The following is an 18,331-nucleotide window of genomic DNA, read 5'->3' on the forward strand; positions in this document are numbered from 1 at the left end:
AAGAACAGAACCCAAGTCCGCATTGCTGAACAACAGAAACAGCTTTGTCTTAATTTAAAAATAAGTAAATAAATAAGATTAACCAAGCAGAAAAGGACTAACCCTTAAATTCTAGGTGTTTTTGAAAACATTTTTAAAAATGTTTTTATCATGATAATCACCTTTATGTCTTTTTGTCTTGGAATTGAAAGAAAAACATTATAAACCAGGGCAGGAAAAATAATGTTCAGCTGAGATTTATGCTATTTTGAAAAATATGCACAATCTAAACCAGATTTGCTAACCACAGCCTCTTAGTATTCTGAGTAGACACCACAGACTCTCTACATTCAACCCCACAGTCCATTTCTAACGTCCACTGAACATGCCCTTAGCTCCTGCCGCCTGCCACATCAGGATAATGTGAATCCAAGAAACTGTGTTTTCTCAACTTGTCCTGTACAGCCTTTCTTCCCTCTCAGCCCATCTACCTCAGAGTCCTTTAAGGAGCTGCCCATGTATACGTATCCACACACATATACATATGGGGTACAAAGATAGACGCGCCTCTTTTTGATGTGGGAGCGTCTATCGTGGCAGAGGGAATGTAGGCTGACAGATATTTTTGTGGCCATCTTTGGAAAGTACAACCTGCCACAGCAGTAAAACCTCATGGGCAATGAACAGTGCGGGGACTTCTCTTTGAAGCGCCTCTGCTTTGTTCGTATCACACACAAAAATCCTAAAAAAGTGCCAGGATTGAGAAATCTATAATCTTGGCCTGTCTATCCCATTATTGAAAAAGCTCAAGGCAAATTTAATGTGTTTTTTTATATTAGATAGAAAAATAGGTGGGTATGTGTGTATGTATGTACATATACCTATATATAAAAGATTGCTCCAAGAAGACTGTGTTTTGGTGCAATGTGACATCCTGCCCTTCACTTACAAAGTTGCTGCCATTGGTCCCCACTGCCAGAGAGTGAGGTTTTCCGTTTTTCTGATGGTGTGATAGATGGGGTGACTCATCTCTACTCTCCATAGCAGGAAGCCCAGCTTACTCATAGCACATTTTTTTAGATGACTGCTAGGATAACAGGCATAATTCTTTAACAAAACAGATTAAATCTAACTGACTTCTAGAGGGTTAACCTAATAGTTCACCTCATTACCTCATCTAACCCAGCTAGCTACCAAGGAGGGGGAAAGTAGGTGCCTCCAGAGAACAGCAATTAATGAAAGGGAACCTTGAAAGTTCAGCCTTTAATCCCCAGCATACTGTCTGGCATGAGATAGGTATTCAATAATTGTTAGGATGGGGAGCATAAGACATTTTAGGGGCTAGCAATCTGAATTAGTCCCAGTAACCTGCTTTCTACTGCACTCTCTTGCTAGCCAATAATTAACTTCATTTGTGAAAGAATGTAGGAGACTAGCAGGAACTCTGTACCTAAGTTAATTAATATCCCTAATGCATATTCTTGTTAGCCTATAGTCTAGTCACTGCCCCTTCTTAATTATCTGGTCTGTCCTTGGTTCCTCCCATGCCAGGTGTCTTCTGTTTATCTGAGCTATGTTGTGCTCAAAGCTGCAAGATATCTGCTAAGTACAATAAATTTTTCTTTCCCCATTTTATTCTCTTTAACCCTTCCAATATATATAGAGAGAAAATCTCATTGTCCAGGTTGTTTAGGATCTGGATCTTAGGGTCCCCTGAACCAGCAGTGCTGCTTTAATAAAGACTTTTTCCTGAACCTCACAGCGTCCGACTGTCACTTCCTCACCAATTTCATTAATTCCATAATTCCATACAGTTAAACAGAAAATAGGCCTGTAAGTTTTAGCATCTTTCCTGGTTCAGAGACGACAGCAATAGTTCAGCCTGATGAAGGTTTGAAGATGGAAAGTCACAAACAAGGGAGAGTAGAATGTTTGAGATCCTCCATTCCACCACCAACTGCGGAGCAGACCCCTGAGCAGGCTCACCTCTGCCTCCCACCAAGTGATCACCTCTGTCTCTGGGTGCACGAATTTAAAGAGTTTGGGGTCTGTGGTCAGGAAATTCAGCTCGGAGTGGCCATGTCTACTAGTTTTCTTTACTCATGCACTCTAGTTGCATTGAGTGAGTATTTACCTTGTTCTGTGGCATGTTTTGAAGCACCAGTCTAGCAGGGAGTGTCTCCATCATTCCATGCTCCAGCCCCCAAATCAATAATCCTCCTCCAGGTTCCTAGTTTTTCCAAAAAGCCCTTCAAACATTGTTCCCAGGCACTAGAGTGACCTTGAGACCCATTAACACCTTTACTGATAGTTTTCTCCAAGGTAGACAGGGAGTATCTGAGAGATTGGGGAGATGGATTAGGAGAGCCTCGTTAACACTCCCAAGATCCATCTCAAATCCCTCATCCATTCTTTGATACAGAGAATTAGTGTGCTCTTTCTTATAAAAAGATGAGTTTAGGGTAATTTGACAAGCGTTCAGTGTTGTTAAGTGCCAAATTTAAGATCCAAATTGAACACTTGGAAGATTTAGAAACTTGGAATAATTACCTACTACATGTCAGGCACTGTGCCAAAGTATAAGTAATACAAATATGAATGTTTCCTGCTATCTGACCCAGGTACAAAAGCAAATAACTACAAGGTAAAGTGATGAATGCTGTAATAAATGCATCTGTAGACATTGAGAGCCTTGATAGTCTGGGTATATGAAGATGGAGAGATGAAAAACTAATGAGAACAAAGAACATGTATTTTATTGTTTTGACATTTGTGCAGGACCTTCATGTATTCAGTAGTCCTCATAATTTCCCCAGAAAGTAGAGGACAAATAGTTTGTCCCCAAAGTGCCCTGGTATCCAGAGGAAAATAAGGCCAAGTGAAATCACACAAGTTCAACAGCAGTATTTGGATTAGGATTTCTGCTTATCCATCACTTAATACTGTTTTGTGCCTTCACAAAATTTTAAAAGGGAGCCAACTTGTTCTCCAGATGAAATAGAGAGAAAAGAAGTGAAAAAGGAGTCCCATGACAAGGGAAATACACAGCATAGCTTATACAGCATAGCTATGCATTCACAAACGGGTTTTCCATAAAGAAGAACGGAACAAAAGATGACCTTAAAATATTTATTTTAAAAAACAAATTAAAACAGCAGGCAGTATCTAGAAGAAAACTGAAAGGTTCATAGAATTATAAAAATGATTTCAATTTCTTTACGACCATTCTTATAATAATCACGTTTTGCAAAGTTTCTTTTTTTAATTAACTAAATTTAAGGGACTTATAATAAGATATATACTCTCTACCTTAATTGTTATTTAAAGGCACTTTACAATGTTTACATAATCTTGTAATGCAAGTCTTGGTTTTTCTATCACCCTTCTGGTTTTCCAAGCACATCAGCATTTTTAAAATTGTCTTCACACTAAATCAATAAAAAATGTTGATAGGACAAACTCTATGCAACATGAAATATTGTTTTAGATGAGAAATTCAAAGGTTTGTTGTTTTAAAATACCCAGTTTTTAAAATTAACATCATTTCAGTAACATATGCTTATCAGGAATAAAATATTGGATAGTGTCAATTTGTCACTCAGAAAAATAAAACATCCAAAGGCCAATAAAGTTTTATGTGGAGGATTATTATGGTAATATAAGTCTCTATCTTGTGACTTTTTAAATTTGTGCACCATATTTTGTTGTGTTTATTTGAGCTACTTTCAGGCAATCTTTTGATACATCAAGTACCATTCTTAGTTAAAAGCACCAAAGTATAAAAACATATTTAATTTTCCTTGAAGTCTTTCAATAATAGAAGAGACAAACCGGGACTATAGATTTCTCAATCCTAGAATGTTACCTTACAAGGACTTTAATTTTGTGATAAAAACAGAGCAGAGGAGCTACAAAGAGAAGCCTCCTTCTTGTTCAGTGTCCCTAAATTTTCAATGCTTTGTATTTTCCAAAAGTGGCCACAAAAACTATGTCTTAGCCTTTATTTCCTCTGCAGTATGACTGTGCCACTTCCATATCAAAAAGTGGAATGTCTATCGTTGTACCCCCCACTTGATCCAGGTGGGCCCTATGACTATTTAGGCCAATAGGACATGGGAAGGGAAACACTGGGCCAATAGAATATGGCAGGAGACCTGGAAGTTTCTTTTTCCATCTCTCGGAAGTCAGTTACCATGTAAGAAGTGCTACTACTCTCAGATCATCATAGGATAAAAAGGCAAAGCCACATGGAGAGGCCCTGAAGAATGAGATGCCACATGGGAAGCAAGAGTGAAGAAACCATCCAGGATGACCAGTCCAGTTGAGCCTTCAGATGACTCCAGACCCAGCCACTATCTGGTCACAAATGCATGAGAAACGCATGTTAAGAACTGCCTGGATGAGCCTAGTCCACCTATAGAACCTTGAGAGATAACAAACAATAACTTGTTTTACCCACTAAGCTTTTGGGTAGTTTGTTACACAACAGGAACAACTGCTCTCTCTTAAACAAAAATTTCTCCTCCAGCATCTGAGATACGGGATCCCAATCTTACCTCTCTACTTTCTCCTGATACTTTCTCCCTGTGAATTGTTACGTATAGAACACCTATTCAAATAACTTATTAGGGGAAATGTAATAAAATGTGAAAAAATTAGACTTAGCATTTTACACAGTATCTGCAATACTGAATTTGGTAATAATAACTTATATCTTGATTATTGATGGAAGAACTATCAGTAACAATATATGCAGATGACACCATTTTACTAGCAGAAAGTAACAATAATTTGAAATGACTTCTGATGAAAGTCAAAGAAGTAAAATGCCAAAGCAGGACTGCATTTGAACATCAAGAAGACAAATATCATGACCACAGAAAAAATACACAACTTTAACATCTATAATAATAAAAGCATAATATGCTAATTAGACCAGACAGCCGAACGACCTTCCAGATGTCATTCTGGACGTCATTCCAGATGAAGCTGCCATGGTGGGGGCCAAGGGAGAGGCAGTTAGGGGTGATCAGGCAGGCAGGCGAGCAGTTAGGGGAGATCAGGCAGGCAGGCAGAGTGGTTAGGGGCAATCAGGCAGACAGGTGAGTGGTTAGGGGCTATCAGGCAGGCAGGCATAGTGGTTAGGGATGATGAGGAGGCATGCAGAGTGGTTAGGGGCGTTCAGGCAGGCAGGCAGACAGGCAGGGGAGTGGTTAGGATACAGCAGTCCCAGATTGACAGAGGGATGTCTGAGGGGTCCCAGATTGTGAGAGGGTGCAGGCCGAGCTGAATGACCTCCCCCCACTGCACGAATTTCGTGCCCTGGACCTCTAGTAGACAATAAAGATATTGAAATTGCTAAAGATTTTATTTGCCTTGGTTCAGTCATTAATTCAAATGGAGACTGCAGCAGGAAATCAAGACAAGGCTGAGATAGGAAGGGCAGCAGTGGAAGAATTAAGAAAGATCACCAAGAAACTCTTTTTGAACAAAGCAATCAGACTTGGGCAAGTGATTTCGAATGGCAAGGTCACCAGAGATAGTTGGAGAAATACTACTGACTCTTATTTTTGTAGCATTTTATGGGGGAAAAATGGAAACCATGTTGTTCAAGAGATTTCAGTACTGTTATTCAAATCTAGACAAGAACATCTTTTCAAAACATATCAGGATCTATGTCATTTAGCTGAACAGGTGAGCTGCTTTATCAGTGGGTGGCTTTCTCAGTTATGCGTCATTTAAAAACTGATGATAAAACAATATTAGCAACTTAAGTAATATCTACTCGCCCTCTGCCTGACCCCTGGAAGCCACTCAGAAGAATGCCTTTCAAATGACTCCAGTATTTCTTGAGGAAATTTTTTAGATACTGACAGGCACTCACACATCTCAGCAGGAGACATTTGGTTTCTGGCTTCTGTTAGATAACATCTTAGGCTGTGATCATAGACCACAATATTACAGACTTCCTCCCAATTCAATCATGAGTGCTGGAAAGAGAATGTGTAAACGCCTCTCCCTCTTTTTACTAAGGTGTATGCACAGCTCCCCTACATTCTCAAATATTTTACTCCCCACTCAATTAAAATCCCCCAATATTTTTTTCCTTTTACTTTACCTTCCTCTGGACTTTTTGCAGGATGTGTTCGGGGTAGTTGGTTGTGGGTCTGAAGAATTTTAGCTTCGTTTTGTGGTTTCTCAGTGAGTGCAGTTAAACAAAGTCCTCACCTGCTTTTATACCAGCAGAGAAATAAAAACTGCATGTTCCCACCGGCATCTAAGCCCAGGGATCAACAGTAAAATCTACCTAATAACTGAATGGTACTCCCCGTAATTACCATGACATCAATTTGATCTTATCTTGTTTCAACCCTTAGATCATTTTTTAGTTTTGAGACATTTTCAGGCGGTGATGACCTCAAGGTCAGCCTATGAAACGAGAGCACGCAGTCATTTTCTATGTAATTTTATCGAGACTTACACACAACATCCTGAAAGTTGACACTTTCCTATAAACAAGACCCTACTGGTCTGACATTTAATTAGCTAAGTACCTGATGTTTACTTAAAGCAGGAGAAGAGCTGTAAATTTCAGATCAGATACAAAGCATTGTCAGGAGTGCAACACGATTCCGGTAGGAAAAAGAAAAATAAAACACATGCCTATTTAGACTTTTCAAAAATCAAAGGTACATCTGGATTTAATAAGGATGCAAGGAGGAGGTATGATGCAGTTCTGGGGAGGACTAGTTGTGGCTCAACATTTGTGCCTTGTTCCCCCCTCTTATTTCACTTATGTAAAGGTCAGTTTCTTCCTAAGCAGAAGATCAACGTGTTGTGGCTTGTCAGCTTTGGGACATTTAACTCCAAGATTCCCAGTGCAGTGTCTCTCTAAAACCTACCCAGCTCCTCAGGCTTTGGCTGCGGCTGCTTTTATCCCCACAGGGATTAGAATCCTAAAAAAGGTTCCTGTCTCCATCGACCGGCTCAAGGCCATTTCTGTAGGGACTGGTTTAGATTCATTTTAGCAGCAACTGTCCCAAGGAAGAGCTTAGAGGATTCTTGTAATAGAAAATCAACCTTTGTTTAACACAAAGAAATTGGCTAAAGAAAGCAAAGTTGTACTGAAATTTAAAACCTGTGATAAATTGATTTGTTTCTGTTCTTAAACCATTTCCATCATCTCCTTCTGATGGTCTCTCCCAGTGACTACACTACCCATTCACCTTTTCCTGGTAACTATTGGTGTCACCATTATTCATGAATTTCTGTCATTTAAATCTCAAATGCCTCAGCTGGGTGGCTGGGTTGCTTGGAGCATGGTCCCAACATCAAAAAGGTTGTGGGTTGGATTCAGGTTGGATCCGGGTTTGGGCGCTTATGTGAGGCAACCTATCTCTCTCTCTCTTTCTCTCTCTCTCTAATAAAATATTCTCGGGTGAGGATTTAATAAATAAATAAATTAATTAATTAATTAAATCTCAAAGGATTGGCAGCATATTTTCAAAGTAGCAGACTTATTTTGGAAATCTGGAGCCTTCATAGTTTCAGGGGAAGGACACCTTTCAAGTCATGAAAAAATTCCTTCTCCTTCCCTCTTTCCATTAAGGCACTTCACTCTCCTTTACTCTATTTTCTCCCCTCCATTTGTCCTCCTTTCAATCCTTTTTTTCTTTTTTATTTGGATGATTAAGAAGAAATGTTTCTTGTGTACTCTTATTAACCATTTTCATTTTATTTATGATTTAGTTAGTAATGGGCTTTGTTTTTATTTCATATATTTTATACGAATTTAAGAATTTTTATAAGAATATCAGGGAAGCCCTAATCGGTTTGGCTCACTGGATAGAGTGTCAGCCTGCGGACTCAAGGGTCCCAGGTTTGATTCTGGTCAAGGGCATGTACCTCGGTTGTGGGCACATCCCCAGTGGGGGTTGTGCAGGAGGCAGCTGATCCATGTTTCTCTCTCATTGATGTTTCTAACTCTATCCCTCTCCCTTCCTCTCTGTAAAAAATCAATAAAAATATATTTTTTTAAAAAATATCAGGGAATTCATATGAATATTTTAGAGCATTTTTTAATGTTTGCAGTGCTTTTATATATTTTTTAAAACATGATGTAGCAAAATAAGTTATACAAAAGAATTGTCCCTTTCAAACATGACCTTTCGCTTCCCCTATTTCAGAAATTATGTCTTCCGTCCCTCATATATGTTCCTGCACATAACCTATGAATACATAAATAAATTATACATAACTCCCCATCCCCATTCAAATACTCCTTAAAATGATGAACAAAATACAAAAATTGAAGAAACTCTGCATTTGTGCTTACACTGTGGAGAAATTTCTTTCTGTTAATATAGTATAAGTTATATTTCTCTGTGCTCTCTAACATGGTACATATTACTTTTAATTATAATTGGGGATATTATTTTTAGTTAATTGGGAAAATGTGATTTTTAATTATAATTGGGTAAAGTGTAGTTGCCAAAAATGTTTTTAAGTTTCAATATTTTATGTAGCTGCTTTCATCTATTTTTGACAGTTTTATTCCATTCTTAGCAACTCTATTTTCCCCATCTTGAATAACTGGTAGAGCTGGTGGGTAAGATGCAAATCACTCCTCATTCATTTACAGTTACCTCCCTGATGCTGAGACCTGGAGTGTCAATTACCAAGAGGGTAGACTAGCTGAAGACATTGGGATGACATGGCAAATAGTCGCCTTTACTAGGCAAAGTCCTGAAAGCATATTATGCTACAGAGGATGTATCAGGAACATCTTTTCATACCAGTATGACAAAGTGAGGTACATAGAGGCTGTGCCAACTGGATGTATTTTTCCTAATGAAGTTTTGTCATTTACACACTGAATTTTAAAAGGTTGACCACTTTCACCACTCTTGTTCAACATAGTACTGAAAGTGCTAGCCATAGCAATTACACAAGAAGAAGAAATAAAGGGCATCCAAATTGGAAAAGAAGAAGTAAACTATCATTATTCGCAGATGACATGATATTGTACTTAGAAAACCCTAAAGACTCCAGTGTATTAATGTCTCCATAGCTGGGAAACATCATGAGTACAATTTTCTATCAGTTTCTAAAAATTTTCAAATCATTTGGAATACCAGATTGCTCACACTTAGTTCTGAGTATGTTGTATCTTTAATTTTGTATATCAAATTGGCATTTTAAAAATGGGTCTGTATTTAGCTGGATATAATAAGAGTGCCTGCCACCACCACCAGACAGACCTGGTGCTCTCATGCCGAGTTACACGTGGGGCTTTGCTGTCATGTCTTCACTGGCACTATAAAGGTGGCCCAGAAGACAGGTTCGCAGAGTAAGACGTCCATAGTGGTGGTTAAGAAACTCAGGGTAAGAGTACTTTTGTCTCTTAAGTACCAGCTATTTAGCTTATCGTTCTCCAATGAGACCCGCTGTGTGAATCTGGGCGAGATGATGGACTCTGCTCTGTCTGCTAGATGCCATTGTGCATAGAAAAACATTTTGAGAAGCTACCTAATGCCTAAGCTTTTTAATGCTGTAAAGTATAGTAGCTGAAATTAAATGACAGTTAATTTTTTCAGAGATGAATTAATGGACAGCCTGGTCAAATTCAAAGCTATTTGATGTACAAAACATTTTATAAGTGGAACTATTCCATTAATAGGCAAAGTGTAATTAAACCTATCTAGATGGATAGTATGTAATTTCTGCACAGGTCTCTGTTTAGTGAATACATCACTGTATACTGGTCAGGAATCTTGCTCCAATAAAGGAACATAAAGAGATTTTTGACTTGGTCAGAGATGAATTAATGGACAGCCTGGTCAAATTCAGAGCTATTTGAATATATAAAACTTTATAAGTGGAACTATTCCATCAATAGGCAAAGTGAATTAAACCTATCTAGATGGATAGTATGTAATTTCTGCACAGGTCTCTGTTTAGTGAATACATCACTGTATACTGGTCAGGAATCTTGCTCCAATAAAGGAACAGAAAGACTAAAAAAATAATAATAAAAATAAAAATCTTCTTTATAGCAAAAGAAGCCATCAACAAAACAACAAGAAAGCCCACTGCATGGGAGAATATATTTGCCAATGTTATCTCCAATAAGAGTTTAATCTCCAACATTTACAGGGAACTCATACAACTTAATAAAAGGAAGATAAATGATCCAATCAAAAATGGGACAGCTCCTAGGACAATGGAAACTAAGGAGAAAATAAATAGATGGGACTACATCAAAATAAAAACCTTCTGCACAGTAAAAGAAACTATCAACAAAACAACAAATGAGCTCACAGCATGGGAAAACATATTTGCCAATGTTTTATCCAATAAGGGTTTAAACTCCAAAATTTATAAGGAACTCATACAATTTAACAAATGGAAGATAAACAACCCTATAAAAAAATGGGCATCAGACATAAATGGAGACTTTCCAAAAGAGGACATACAGAAGGCCAAGGGACATATGAAAACATGCTCAAAGTCACTAATCATCTGAAAGATGCAAATCAAAATGACAATGAGGTATCACCTCACACCTGTCAGGATGGCTATCATCAACAAATCAACAAATGACAAGTGCTGGCGAGGATGTGGAGAAAAAGAACCTCGTGCACTGCTGGTGGGAGTGCAGACTGGTGCTGCCACTATGGAAAACAGTATGGAGTTCCCTCAAAAAGTTAAAAATGGGACTCCCATTTGACCCAGGAATTCCACTTTTAGGAATATATCCCGAGAAACCAGAAATGCCAATCACAAAGGATCTATGCACCCCTATGTTCATAGCAGCACAATTTACAGTAGCTAAGATTTGGAAACAGTCTAAGTGCCCATCAGCAGATGAGTGAAAAAAATAATATTGTAATAGTTATGTATGGACCAGGGTGGGGGGTACTTGAAATATTAGGGGACCACTCTGTAAAGTATTTGATGATCTAACCACTATATTGTGCACCAAAACTAATACAGAATGTGAACTATAATGGAAAAAAATGGAAAATTGTATGTTATATGTTTTTCATCATCATCATAATAAAAATAAATAAAATAAAAAAGAAATGTAGTCTGCCACTTAAAAAAAGAACCACCTTGTAAATGTTACACATGCTTACTTTACTTGTTTTATTAAGTATAATTTGATCTTTTTCATAGTGAAGTATGATTATCACAAACATTATGCTTAACCAGAAAGCTAAAATATATAAAATCCTTGCTTTTTTAAGTAGCTTTTTATTCAGTAATTTCAATGATACATTACATAATTTTTTAATTTTCAAGCAATATAAAAGTCTATACCATGAAAAACAAGTCTTCCTCCTACCCCAAAATCTTTACTCCCATTCCCAAAGGTACCCATTTTTAACAATTTCTTGATGTTGCCAGAAATTTTCTTATGTGTGTACACACACTTTTTGAGGTTTTGCTGTTTATAAATAGAAACAATATACACAGCCCTAACCGGTTTGGCTCAATGGATAGAGCGTCGGCCTGGGGACTCAAGGGTCCCAGGTTCGATTCCGGTCAAGGGCATGTACCTTGGTTGCAGACGCATACCCAATAGGGAGTGTGCAGGAGGCAGCTGATCGATGTTTCTCTCTCATCGATGTTTCTAACTCTCTATCCCTCTCCCTTCCTCTCTGTAAGAAATCAATAAAATATATTTTAAAAAAAAGAAACAATGTACACAGTAATGTCCTGTCTTCTTTCTTTCTTTTTTAACTCTACCAATGAATCTTGGTGGTTTTTCCATATCAAATATTCAAATCTAATAATCAGACTTTTAAAGTAGTACAAAGTATTATAGATTATTAATTTTTAACTGGCCTCTATCAGTATTATTTCTCTTTTTTACTATTACAAAAAATACTGTACTTATCATCCTTGTTCTAATTTCATGTACAATTATACTTCATGGATACATCTTTAGAAGTGGAATTGCTGGGTCAAAGAATGTATTTTAAAATTGTATAGAGACTGCTCAAGTGCTCTACTCCACCCTTCCTCAAAGCTGATCCATGAAATATGTTAAAATACAGTGGGGCCTTGACTTACGAGTGTCCCGACTAACGAGTTTTTCAAGATACGAGCTGTCTCTCCGCCGATTTTTTGCTTTGAGTTGCGAGCTAAAATTCGGGTTATGAGCCAGCTTCAGATACCCCACTGCTAGTTGGCACAGCGAACATCACAGTGAACGCCACAACATCAGCCCAGCATCACATGTCTCACTCATTCACTTTTTGATTTGACATATGAGTAATTTGAGTTACGAGCTCCGTCACGGAACGAATTAAACTCGTAAGTCAAGGTCCCATTTCACTGTAGGTGAAAAATAGTATCTTATTTTCATTTGCATAATTCTGAGCAGGGTTGAACTTTATTTCATAAATTATAGGTCATTTATGGGTTATTTTTCTGTTCAAAAATCTTTTTCTTGTTGTTAATTTTACCTTTAATTTTAAGCTTGATTATTTAATCTTTTATGACATTTTTACCATACAATAGTTTTCATATAGGCAAATATGTCTGTCTTTAACTTTTAGACTTGTTGGTTTTATGCAATGCCAAGATGCTAAAAAGAAGTATCTGTACTTTATTCTAGCATATGTCCAGCTTTATATTTTTTTTCAGTTTAGATCTTTAACTCATCTATAATTTATTTGGGGGTGAGGAGTGAAGTAGAAATCCAGCTTCTTTTGAAATCTAAATGGCAAGCCAGTTGTTATAACACCACGTAGAAAATATTGAAGCCTTTTTTTCTTGACTTAATTTGAAATGCTACTAAATTCCCAAATATTTGGGGGGGGGAGTCTAGTTTTGGGTTCTCTATTATGATTTATATTAATAAAAATGTTCAGTAAATGATAATAAATATTTTACATTAATTAAGATCACTATTAGATTTAATTATTTAGTGCCCATCTACCAAGTGTATCAGCCAAAGTGCATTACCAAAGAAAAATTAGACATAAATCATATTTTTAAGTTGCTAACAATCTGGTTGCTATAAATGAGAGCAGTATTGAGATTTTCCCTCAATATTATCTTTGACTTGTCACGAGGCTAAAACAGAACCTGATTTTTTAACCTCCACTAGATTCTTTAATGCTATACAGCTATGTTTCTTGCATTATATCCCATGTTTCATCTAAATCAGAATTACCAGGCTATTTGTTTAAAATACAGATTTCCGGGGTCCCTTCTGGGACCTAACTGAATCAAAATCTCTGTCAGTTCAGCTGAGAAATTTGCATTTTATATACCGAAGCTTGAGAAGCATGACTGCTACAGCATTGTTTAGTAAGCCAGAAATGTAGTTAAGGAGCAATGTGGTTTGTTTTCATCTTCGGCTGCCCTGTAGCACAACTAAATTGAAAATGGTAAAGCCATTTGTTCAGCTATGTGAGCCTCCACTCTGCACAAACAGCTGAAATTCCCAGCAATGGGAACCTACGATAAGCATTGCCCAAAGCACCGAACAACTACCCGTGGTCACAGACACAAAAACAAGCAGCAGACAGTTTGTTGGTTGAGATAAGGTTCGTAATCAGCCGCAGCAGGTAAGGTGACTGACAGTCTGAAAGCACATCCTGAGACGTGATGTCTAACACATGCAGCAGCAACAAAATCTCCCCAGAATTGATGGACAAGAAGCAGGCCAACTTGACACATGCAAATCAGCCAAGAATATTCACTGCTATTTCAGCCCGAAGAGTGTGACCTAATCAATAATGCAAACATCCTGTTCCTCAGACTAACAACCTCTGTCATTTGAACCCTCAGAGAGAGAAAGAAACTGCTGGTACAATTATGCACAATCTTCCTCTAGTCTGAAATGTCAATGGATTAGGCAAACAATGCCGGGAAGAATGGGGGGAAAATCTCACAGGTGAAGGTAATTTGCTTAACATTTTCCCATTTCTTTTTTGCTTTGCACATATATCCTCGCACTTCTACTCAGAAAGCTTTCAATAGTGGGCTATCCGTGAAAGACTTCAGAGAAGCGGGCTTTGTGCAAGAATCAAAAAAAGAAGCAACTGTATTGATAGCGTGGTTCGGTTATATTTCTAGTGCAGTATGGGAGGGGGATAGAGATAAAGCCAGAAAGACCTTTCTACCCTGGTTTTGCAGGGGAAGTCTCAGGAGATTTAGAGATCATATGGGTTTGCCTAAAGAACATAGCTATTTTGCCATGAGAGGTAAGGGTGCTGTATTCAGAAAACTCGGCGTAGTTTCCCTCTCATTTGTATGAATGACCATGTGTCACTTTAGAGCAACCGTGGGCAAACTACGGCCCACGGGCCGGATCCGGCCCATTTGAAATGAATAAAACTAAAAAAAAAAAAAGACCGTACCCTTTTATGTAATGATGTTTACTTTGAATTTATATTAGTTCACACAAACACTCCCATCCATGCTTTTGTTCTGGCCCTCCGGTCCAGTTTCAGAACCCATTGTGGCCCTCGAGTCAAAAAGTTTGCCCACCCCTGCTTTAGAGACAGTGAAGAACTTGGAAGGAGGGAATCAGACCCAGTTTTATCAAGTAAAGAAGCTTTCCTTGGGATGATGCTTTTGGTGTAGTTCACAGGAATCACATAGTTCCTACAAGAAAAGGAGCCAGCAGGGCCAGTTGTCCAGCTGAAATCTTGGCTGCTAGTCACTGAACAATATGTATAAGGAAAAAAAGAAGACATTGTCAAAAACATCATCCCAACACCCCCTCCCCACATATTCAACCATCCCTACCTTCCAAACTCTAGCTGAACTGAAGGGTGGAAAGATTCTGTCTAATCTCAGCCTCTAAATGCTGCCCAACCGTCTTTTGAGCAGATCAAGTTTCCAGACATTGTTCAGACAGTGGGATATTCAGCTGTTCACATCGATCGGTGCCTCCACATTTCTCCAGCGTGTACAAGGCAGTATAAATCAGCCACTACCCACCAAGCCTTCTCTAGACCCATACATTCCCCACACTCACATCCCCAGGGTAAGATCTGAGATTACCTCAGTTACCTCGATGCCTGATCAGATTCCATGGGAGTTGCTTTAACTTGGGTCACTCTGTGAAACATGTAAGCTGGGTTCCAGGAAGAAGAGAGGAGGGGGAGAAAAGGAAGGGAATTTTCATATACCTGAAAATTGCCAGAGGAATAGAACACCATAAATATAGCATAGGAGTTGTTGATAAAAAGACAGAGAGAAACCAGTGTGGAAGCTGACTCCTAAAGTTCAGAGAATTGAGACAACATAATCATTAATTGAGTATGTGGCCTTCTCTCCCTATGCCTCAAATACTGTGTTTTTAAAATTAATTTTGTTTTGTCATTTATATTCTTTGAGATAGAGGTATTCTGGATTTGGTCCCAGAAATAGGGTTGGATGCTCTGGCCTCAAGCACAAAGTATGCAAAACTCATCCTCTCTCATAGTTTCACATGAAATCTGTTCCAGACCTGGCAGCTCCCTTGAGCTTCATGCTTATGTCTTAGTTCAGTGTGCTATCTATTGCTGTGTAACCAGTTACCCCAAATTTAGCAGCTTGAAGCAACAACTATTATCTCACATCGTTGCTGAGGGCAGAAATTTGGAAGTGTCTTAGCTCAGTGGTTCTGAATCAAGATCTCTCGTGAGATTGCAGCCAAGCTATCATCAGATGGGGCTGCTATCGTCTTAAGGCTCAGTTAGGACAGAGAACCCAGTTCTGAACTCATTCACAAGGTTACTGGCAAACCTTAGTTCCTCACTGGCTGCTGGGCTGAGACAGGCTGGCTACCACGGGGGCCTCTCCATAGGACTTCTGGCTTCCCCCAGAGAGAGAGAAGGCACCCAAAACAGCCACTGCTCATGAGGTACAGAGTAACTGGAGCTCTCATACATCATTGGTGGGAATATAAATAATATCATTATTTGAGTAAACAGTTTGGCAATGTCTTATAACATTATATACACATTTTGATCCAGAAACCTCTCTCCTAGGTATTTATCCAAGAGAAATTAAAACGTATGTTCATGCAACTGTACATGAAGTTTTATACTAGCTTTAAACATCATAGCCAAAAACTAAAAATAATTTAATTTTTCTTCATCTGGTGAATGTATACTAGTAGATTTAATACCTGACCTAATTGCTGTTTCAGCCTCTCCCCAAAACATAATCTTAATCAACCAGTCTGGAATGTTCTGGTCAACACCAATGAGATAGTCTGTCATATCTCTTCATCTCCCTGTTTCCAATAAAAAAGAAGAGGCAATCTGTCTTATAAAAACCCTTCCACCCAAAAGAAGATGTTCTGGTCTAAAAATAATCCTTTTTTTTATGAACAGCTTCCTTGTCCCACCCTTCTTCCTATAAAAACTTCTATTTTGTACAACCCCTCAACACTCCCTTCTGGATGCTAGATGGGTTACTGCACAATCCGTAAATCCCTCAATAAAGCCAATTAAATCTTCAAATTTACTCAGTTGAATTTTGTTCCTTAACAATACAGAGTATAGCACATCCATACAGAGGAATGCTAGTCAGCAATAAAAAGAAACGAACTACTCATAAATGCAACACATGACTGAATCTCAAAATCATTATGCTAAGTAAGGAAACCTGACACAAAATGCTACACACAGTATGATTCTATAGATATGTAATTAGGGAAAAGACAAAACTAGCAGGACAGAGGTCAGATTAAAAAATAATTTTGAAAGGTGGGAAGGGCATCCCAATCAGAGATAAAAGCAAGAGGAAAGGCATGGGAGCATGACAGTGTGGTGGTGCATGCAAGAAAAGAGACTACAGCTGTCCAACGTTACAGGTACCGACCAGTCAAAGCAATGAGTGACAAGCAATGGAACCCGGAGCTTTTCACCTGCATCTCCAGCTTTCACCTCAAACTCCATATATCCTACACGATCGGCTGCATCCCTCTCTCCGTCTTGCCTGTTGATGATGTCATTTTCCTGGTCACGGAACTGTAAAGCTGGATTCATTCTTGGCTGCTTCCCTTATCTGTCCTACCAAATCCTTGCAACTCTCTTGCAATACCTTAGTTTTTGTGGGTTTTGGCGGTGGCAGTGGTGGTACACTGACACCGAAAGGTTTTCTATTTCTCTCACATACTATTCTTTCTTATCCCAGTGCTTTCATATAGATCAGGCTTTTATTTCTTCTCTCCATGATTGGCATGCAGGCCTCTAACTGGTCGTAATGCATCTGGTCACTCCCTTTTCTTGCCAGAGAAGTCTTCTGAAAATACCAACCTAATCCCACCACTTCCTCACCAAAAGTTGATTCAAAGTCCTTGTCAATGAAAAGACTCTCCACCTGATCCTAATCTACTTTTTGTTGTTGTTGTTGTTGTTGTTATTCCCCACCCAAGGATTATTTTTCCATTGATTTTTTTTTTAAGAGAATGAAAGGGAGAGGGAAAGACAGGGAAAAACTTCGCTGTGAGGGAGACTCATTCGATTGGTTGCCTCCCGCATGCCCCCGACCAGGCCACATGCCCCTGACCAAGGCCACATTTTTTGTTGTTGTTGTTAATCCTCACCCAAGGATATTTTTTCCATTGCTTTTTTTAAAGAGAGGACGGAAGGGATGGAGAGAGACAGAGGGAAAAAGATATCGATGTGAGAGAGACACATTGATTGGTTGTCCTTTGCACACCCTGACTGGAGCTGGGGATAGAGTCTGCAAACAAGGTATATGCCCTTGATTGACCAGATTTGAACCCAGGACCCGACCCTTTCACAGGGGTCGCCTAAGACCATCGGAAAACACGTATATAATTACATATTGTTTTTGTGATTAATCACTATGCTTTAATTATGTTCAATTTGTAACAATGGAATTGGGGGTCACCACAACATGAGGAACTGTATTAAAGGGTAGCGGCATTAGGAAGGTTGAGAACCACTGGTCTAAGGTCACACAGCTAAGTAGAAGATTTTTTTCATACTCTACATTTTTTAGGTAAACAAAGACAGAGCCAGAATATTGGTTTTCGGTCAAGAGGAAGAGGTAGGACTATTTTTAATGGAGAAAAGCTATTTATTTAAAGGCAGAAATAACACATATAATACCTTAATCAATAAAGAAAAATAAATAAATAAAGTCAGAAATAGACTATGTAAAGTCAGAATTGAACCACAATGACATTTTTACAGACCACAATGTCTGCTTGGTTTTTGCAAGTCTGGTAAGAGACTGTGCTAGGCAGAATTCAATCTAAACAGTTCAACAGGTGGATTTTTTAAAAAAAACTGGGAAACTGTACCTTCAGCCAGCACTTATTTCTGCTTTTGCAACTGTAGGAGCTGACTGCGTGGGAGAGTTAACT

The 18,331-nt window shown here is 38.5% G+C and overlaps 1 protein-coding gene and 1 long non-coding RNA gene across 2 annotated transcripts in view; both read right to left on the reverse strand.

Annotated features, from left to right (window-relative positions):
• Nucleotides 1-6,421, reverse strand: part of CGA (glycoprotein hormones, alpha polypeptide) — a 10,230-nt gene extending 3,809 nt beyond the window's left edge. The window contains exon 1 of the mRNA XM_006773476.2: nt 6,098-6,421. The gene's annotated coding sequence lies outside the window, so the exon portion shown is untranslated. The remainder of the gene's footprint in view (nt 1-6,097) is intronic.
• Nucleotides 6,422-14,459: 8,038 nt separating this feature from the next.
• LOC107184627 lies at nt 14,460-16,945 on the reverse strand. Its single transcript, XR_001515527.1, has 3 exons — nt 16,862-16,945; nt 15,016-15,079; nt 14,460-14,662 (listed from the first exon to the last, which is right to left on the reverse strand). It is a non-coding gene; the product is annotated as an uncharacterized LOC107184627 (long non-coding RNA).
• Between the last annotated feature and the right edge of the window lie 1,386 nt (nt 16,946-18,331).

Source organism: Myotis davidii, unplaced genomic scaffold, assembly GCF_000327345.1.
Source record: "Myotis davidii unplaced genomic scaffold, ASM32734v1 scaffold185, whole genome shotgun sequence".
Classification (NCBI taxonomy): Eukaryota; Metazoa; Chordata; class Mammalia; order Chiroptera; family Vespertilionidae; genus Myotis; species Myotis davidii.